This window comes from Mya arenaria, chromosome 7 (assembly GCF_026914265.1).
Source record: "Mya arenaria isolate MELC-2E11 chromosome 7, ASM2691426v1".
In the NCBI taxonomy this organism is placed as follows: domain Eukaryota; kingdom Metazoa; phylum Mollusca; class Bivalvia; order Myida; family Myidae; genus Mya; species Mya arenaria.
This window is the reverse complement of record NC_069128.1, coordinates 11,938,273-11,945,906: the sequence shown is the minus strand read 5'-3', so window position 1 is coordinate 11,945,906 and position 7,634 is coordinate 11,938,273. Positions and strand designations below refer to the sequence as shown.

Sequence of the window (7,634 nt, the reverse complement as noted above, 5' to 3'; positions counted from 1 at the left end):
CTGCATGTGTGTGGCTTTGGTATTTATATGAACTGTATGGCAGCCATCAAGGGATCTATTTGGTCTTTTTGGCACTGGAAAGGCTTTATTATCAATACATATTTTGTTTTTGCTCTTAATCGGCTCCATGGTTGCGAAAATGTGGTCAATTTGGCACTGTGGAGCTGCACATGCACTTGTTTGGTTCTGAATGTGTTTTATTGTAGTCAAAATTGAAACGATAGTGAACTGGACTGACTTAAGTATGCCGATTGTAATGCTGTTTGGGTGTTTGCTTGACTTAACTGCAGCTGCATTTGTGTTTATATGGAACTGAGTTGGATGTAGATGAGCCCTCCTGTGGTATGATTAACCATAGATAAACTTTGTTACAGTAGATTTTGGATTTACTGGTCATTGAATTGTCTTGAGAACCTATATAGGATTCCTTTACACTTAAACCTGCACTCTCACAGATATACCATTTTTACAACTTTTTATTTTTTTGTCTTAGAAAGAGCAAATTTTTGCGTTAATATCTGCAAACCCATGATATAAGATTGCTGACAAAAAATCATATCGTAGATTTTCATATTTCCGTTCGAAAATTAATGTTTTTTGGCTTAAACCGTTTTTAACGGTTTATGAAATATGCATAAAACATCAATTTTTTATCTTAAATATAAAAAAACTGCGATCTAATTTTTTGTCAACAGTCTAATATGACTGGTTTCTATGGATGTTTGCAAAAATTGGCTCGTTCCAAGACAAAAAAATAAAAGTTGTAAAAACCTTCAATCTGTGAGAGTGCAGCTTCAATGGTCTTAGGTATAGCAAACGTAGTGTTTATTTGGCACTTGATAAGGCATCATAGTCTCTTACGTGTAAGTGTAAGTTTGGGAGAATATGGACTGGCAAAATACGGGTAGATGTTAACCAAAAGTGGTTGAATTGTTTGCTAATGATTCGGCTTGACCATAGCCACAATACGGCTAATTTTGGGCCATTTAGTGGACTTATAGAAACACGATTTGGTTTTCTGAAATTTGACGATGAGAATTAAAGATGTTGTTTTGGGGTTATTTGGTACTAGAATAATAACACATTAGGTTAGAAAAAAAACACACACTTAATAAATTTAAAGAGTGATATTTACGGCTGGATAGGACTACGGTTAACTCACACAAATATTGTATATAACGCTTTTTAAGCAATGGATGCGCTTAAGTAGGGGCATTGTATAGTTAGCTTGACTTTTAGTATGGTAAAGAGATGTAATATGATTAAACATGATTAGTGATTTTATTTGTGTTATGACTTTTTCAAATAAAATAAAGAAATAGGTAATAGCGCTGTCGATGTTGGTCATAATTTCATTTTGGCATTCAAATAAATTTGAACTTGATTTTGAAATGCTTAAGTGCATCATAAAACAGTAATATCATAAATATCCAGAAGGATATATGTTTTAATGCCACGTGGGCGAATTTGCACATGGGGTTTTCTTTGGACGCGTTCATATGGTAAGTGAGAACATTGAATTTATTTAATGAAATGCAAAAAGTTTGTGTTGAAAGGAACATTAGACAATGATGAAGCTAATATTACTCACGTAAGGTCTCAACATCTGTATTTGATACACCTTTTATTAACTTAGCATTAATCTATAGAGAGCAAACAGACATCTGTCTTAAAAACAGAAATGTCATACTGTTAGAAAACATTTAAACTGCACGCAATCACGTTTATTTCATTCTACAAAAATAATCAAGAATGTGTTTTAAGTTGATACCTTCTAAAGCATCAATACAGTCTGTAAATAACAGCAATCAAAGTTGGATAAAGAATCAATTGCGAATTCAATTAAATGGATGGAATGTTCCAGTCTCCAAGAAAGTGTCCGGTCTAAGGCGAACCGTCCGTCACTTTTTACCGCGATTAGTAAACAATTCTGAGATAGCTGTTTTTTAATTGTTCTTCTTATTCAAATTGACTATCAAAATCAAACAGAACTCGAATCGAACTTTTTAAAACCGTTTGGGTTGTTGAAATACCTACATGTAAACTATGACCAAAGCGATGACAAATTGAAATATGGACATTTCAACTTTCGCCCAAACTGAATGATGGGCCTTTAAAAAGACAAAAGTAACAATATGTTCTAAGCTATACTACGCCCCACGCTTTATGGGAGTTTGAAACTAAAACCCTAAAATTTTCTGCTGCTGTTTATAGCAATATATAATGATACTAATCAAAAATCGTGGGATGGAGCAGATCGTGAATAAATGGCATTTGTTCTGTTTTTTAATTTATACGAAAAAGTCAAATTCTGTCGTAACACCCGATTCAGCAGGATGACAACTACAAAGGCTTCTTCAAAGAAATCATCGGCGGTGGTCTCAAACATGTCTGCCATATACTAAAAGATACAAAGGCGAGTACAAACGAAAGAAAGTATCAACCGACAAGAAACGGAAGGTAACCATCATTGGTGGCGGGATAGCAGGTCTCGTTACGGCATTTGAACTTGCACAGGCAGGACTAGAGGTTTGAGGTTTAAAAAATAGTATCCTTTTTTATGTTTAACGAACCCTTTAGCTTAGAATTTAGTAAACTCTGATGCTTTTAGTATCGAGTAAAACTCAAGTTCAAACGACTGTTCGCATTCCTCTCCCAGTGGATGTCAATATTATGTACAATTAAACCCGTATAAGCGGTCTTCTGTATTATTTAGGCCTTTCTAATTAGTAGTCATATTTCAGATTAGAAAAATTCCCATTCATTCTAAAATCACCTACATTAATAGCAACCTTCGCTAACAGCCATATTTTATCAAATAAATGAGTGGTTGCTTACGGCAGGTTGAAGTGTATTATGAAAAACAATTTGGCAGTCCGTCATTTGAAAAAAATTGTTTGTTCAAACAATTGCTATATAGAAATAGATAAATATCCCGACCTTCAATATAAATGTTCCTTTGTCAAAAATCAAAACATTTATTTACGATATTCCTATGTTATAGGTGCAGATTTTGGAATTCCAATCCCGAGTGGATGGAAGGATCAAGACATGTAGGGAAAAGTTTTTCGATGGGTTGCACAGCGAAGGTAAGCACATTTTACAGACATGGAGTATAAACAAAGAAGAGGTTTTTTCTTAAGAAATCTCTGATTTATTCATGCTACTATTATTTCGTTTACAATGGTTGATGCGGCGACAAACCGACGAATTAAAACGCAAAAATAAAACCCAGATAAACGGAACATGGTAACTCGATGTCGAATTCTGTTATGAATTGCTGAAATAAGCCTGCATAGAACCAAGTCGTTGGTAATCGTAATTGATCATTATCATGTTGTACAGTTTGTTTTACCTACATCAAAGTGTTGGTTGTCCGTGCTGCGATATGTATATGTTCAATGTCTCTGTAATGTAAAGATAAAAATAATGTTGACGTAGTTGTTTATTCAAATATGTGAGACGATCTAAACGCACTAAATGCGGGTATGGTCGCCAAGAAATATTTAGCAATCGAAAGTAGATGACTGCAAATAGAATCAAAGCGCTGATAGCGCGGTATGAACAGGGTTTTATACGGGGTTTCACCATTATGATTTACGATCATGTGTGTATTAATAAGGTGCTGATATGTAGCACAGTGAATCTAAACCATAGGGGCCGCCCCAGGTTTATTGAAGCATGATGGTAAATGAAAAATTAATGATATTCTTTTCTTCTTATCTTATCTTTAACAATTCTTATCTTTAACATCATGCTTCAATTATACGGGGTTTCACCATTATGATTTACGATCATGTGTGTATTAGTAAGGTGCTGGTATGTTGCACAGTGAATCTAAACCATAGAGGCCGCCCCAGGTTTATTGAAGCATGATGGTAAATGAAAAATTAATGATAAAAGTAATGTCGCTGTGTAAGAAGGCAAACAATGATGGAGAACGTAACCAATCCGAGCAGAACTCCATCATATGGTGTTACATATGAGTATATATATACTAATCAAACTTTACTCATTAGAAAGAGTTTGCCTATGTTTGCCTTGTTATTCACAAAACAACTTCGAAAATAAAACAGATTAAAGAGAAATGGTTTCTTAATTAAAATGATGAAAAATTAATAATTGATTTCAAACAATTGTAGATATATATATATACATCATATAAAGTTAGCATAACATCTTTAATTTCAAAACTTTTTCCCTTCATTGTCTATATGGTCAGCAACTCTCTTCTATTTCTATATCGTCAGGTAACACGTCAGCACTTTAGCACGTTTGATATTCCCACGTGGGCTATCACGTGATGTTTTAAGCAGGGAAACTGTCTGATAATTGAGATCAATGAGACCATTGTTGCTTTCTAGGTCATTCCAGGTTTTAAGATGAGAATACATTTGTAATTCCTAAGCGAGGTTGGGTCTATATGTCCAGGTTACCATATGTAGCAGTTAAAACAACAAACACAGTGTTCTTCAATATTTCTATATTCAACATTATCGAATGTAGATATAATACCGGAGCGTCATGAAAATATAAATATAAACAACCATAATATAATAAATAATAACATGTTTATAAGTTAACATCGTAAACAGTCTTATATCTTATACCATGTATGATTTAATCGTGTGCAGTGGCAGATTAAATTAAATGGCAAAAGCATATCAAACACTCATATAATACCAGCAATTACAACAACAACAACAACAACAACACAGTTCATCATAAGACAAACTATTGACATGGAACTTACTGATTTATGGAATCAAACACTCCTACTCCCTCGTACTCCCATGGTGACTTCTGTTATCCATGCATGTTATCATCAGTTACCAAACCCACATATATTAGTATATGGAAAGAGGCTAAAAGAATATCACGGAACTGCCATTCTCGGTTTAAATACAAAATCTGCTGATGTCGTACAAAAACATGACAAAACTAAATAAATGCAGCTGAATGAAATAATGATCATTCAAATCCATTGCTAACCCAAGACAAACACAAAAGACTACAAATGCAAATCAATACTAACCATCAGAACATCAGATTCCAAGTAAAACAATCAAGTTTTCTAAAACATTGTAAACAAACATCTCTGTAGACTTCAAATGTGCACGACAATCAATCAAGCTTGGATTTCCCGCTTCTTCTTTACAAAGGCAAGGCAGAGAAATCTGATTAACTTATTGCATTACCTCATTACATCATTATCTCTCTTCGACTGTAAATTCACTTGGCTTCATCATTGTGGCACGTGATTGAATGATGCGCTTCGGGTGGATAGTAATTCTTTGTTCATTCATCTTTTGGTGCAGGGATACTACTTTAATATTATCTTTATCTAAGTTCAACCGATTAAATTATTTAAATAGATATTGCGTTATGATTGCTTCTTGCTTTGTCAAATCTACCTCGGTTATTTGAAACATAGCTTGCAATTAATATAGTTTGCACTTTCTCAAACAATATTTTTGGTGGTAAATCGGCTGGCGACATTTGTAACTATTAATAGGAATTTTCTGTTGTGAGTGTCGAGTTTGTGGCTACACTGAACAGGGTTGAAAACAACCCTGTTCAAAAATCAAACCACGAATTTGCAGCTTGTATGTTAAACCTATAACCATTTCATTCCGACAGGTGGCGCCATGCGTCTTCCAAAGAATCACTTCCTTACTCACGCCTATCTAAAAAAGTTTGACATTGAATTGAGACCGTTCCAAAACTACCAGGAAAACGCTTATATGTATCTCTATGGCGACAAAATAACAATGAAAGGTATAAGCATTTGCACTTGAAATAACTGTGTAAATATACGTAGCTGTTATCATTTCATTCATAATTAATAAAATGTGTTAAATAATCAGAAGACTGTTCAACTTAGTTCGCCAAAACTTTTATCATTATGCTTTTGGTTGATTGCACTATTGCATATGATTTTTTAAATCAATTTTATCAAATTGTATAGCTACACAGACATACGTTATGCGCTTCAAAGTAAAGCATCATGCCCAGTTGTAAAATTGCACATGGTCTTGAAATGATGATGGTAATACATGGCAAATTCCACAGTGATTTAATACAAACTTTCATGTGTTTTTGCAGAACATTTAGAAAACAATAAGACGTACTGCGACAAGTATTGGCCTGGTTGGGATGCAAATCTTTTGAACGGTTTAAAGAAAAAGTTACAGGTGTTTGTAAGTATTTACAATATTGAGGTTTATACATTATAATTGTAGCGTAAATATTAAGCATATTGATTATACAAAATAGTTGTAGTGTAAATGGGGTTTTTGTTTCGATAATGTGTGCTACAGTTAACTTACTGCATTGTTTTACGAACATGTTTATTAACTTAAAGGGTTGTAGGGTTGTCAGACCGGTTATCTATGCTTCATAACACCTGATTCATGCTGACATGTATACTATATGTATGTATATACACAATTCACTATACTAAAACATTACATACGCAAAAGGTTAATTAATAGTAATGTCTGCGAGGGATGATAAATAAACAGACCCGGGTCCAAACAACTATATATTTTGGTTTAACATGCACAACTGTATGAAACCGTGAATGGCGGTTTTTTTTCAAATTTGTAATATCATTATTAATTGTGTATATTTCTTAACAACGCTATGATAGTTTAAATTCCATTGTAAAGCCTACGACAAGGAGGAAGAGGATGACCACGTTCCTGAAGATAAAAGAGGCATACTGATGGTTTACACATGGGGCACTGATGCCCTAATGCTGGGCTCACAGACGCACCAAGAAACTATCCAGACCGCTGTCAACCAAATCAGCAAAATCCATCCAGAAATTTATCGATGACAATCAGGTTGAAGTTGCAATGGTTCAAGCTTAGGAGAACGACCCGTCGGCACAAGGAGCTTTTGTCAGTCTGAAGCCACAAGAGTTTCTCGATAACATGAAAACCATCTTCAAATCCAGTTCACCTGTGTATTTCGCAGGAGAAGCTATCTCATGGGCGAATGCATGGATCCAGGGTGCGATATTCTCTGCTTTGCTACAAGCTCACTTGAAAGCCCCTGAAAAAACCTAGATGCGTTGATGTTTGACAATATGTTTACCATATTTTCTTCACTAAAGCCTTCACAGGATGGACTTGGCAAGAAACGTACCCAAAAGGATATCTCAAGTCATCAAACTGGGGTACCAAAGAAGTAAATGAAGTAACAACATAGTGCATTGAGCTACTACCAAACACTATTAAATTGAGTTGTGCTCTCAACTACCGTATACGCTTCTTATGACTTTTCTCAACAACTATATTTTAATCAGAAATATTGAACAATTACAAGTTTTCTTACATTTATTATTTTATAGCCAATACACAAAATTTGTATATATTCATCGTAAGATAACAAAAAAGCCTATTGTAAATAAAGCAGATTACTAATTTTAACGTAGCATGTCAAGTACACTGCTCTTCTATAGTTAATCGTCATTTTTCCCTGTGATACCTTTGAAATCGCATTGCGACATAATTGTTCATACATTAACAACTTTCTTGTGTACGTATATAACTTACATAAGTATATCGTGTTTTTCTTATAATCATTAATAGACACAGGTGTAACTTGGTCGGATTCAACACCACAGG

At 34.2% G+C, this 7,634-nt stretch overlaps 1 pseudogene; it reads left to right on the top strand.

Annotated features, from left to right (window-relative positions):
• The first annotated feature begins 1,192 nt into the window (after window positions 1-1,192).
• LOC128240917 (flavin-dependent L-tryptophan oxidase RebO-like) lies at window positions 1,193-7,073 on the top strand (annotated as a pseudogene).
• Window positions 7,074-7,634: the final 561 nt, after the last annotated feature.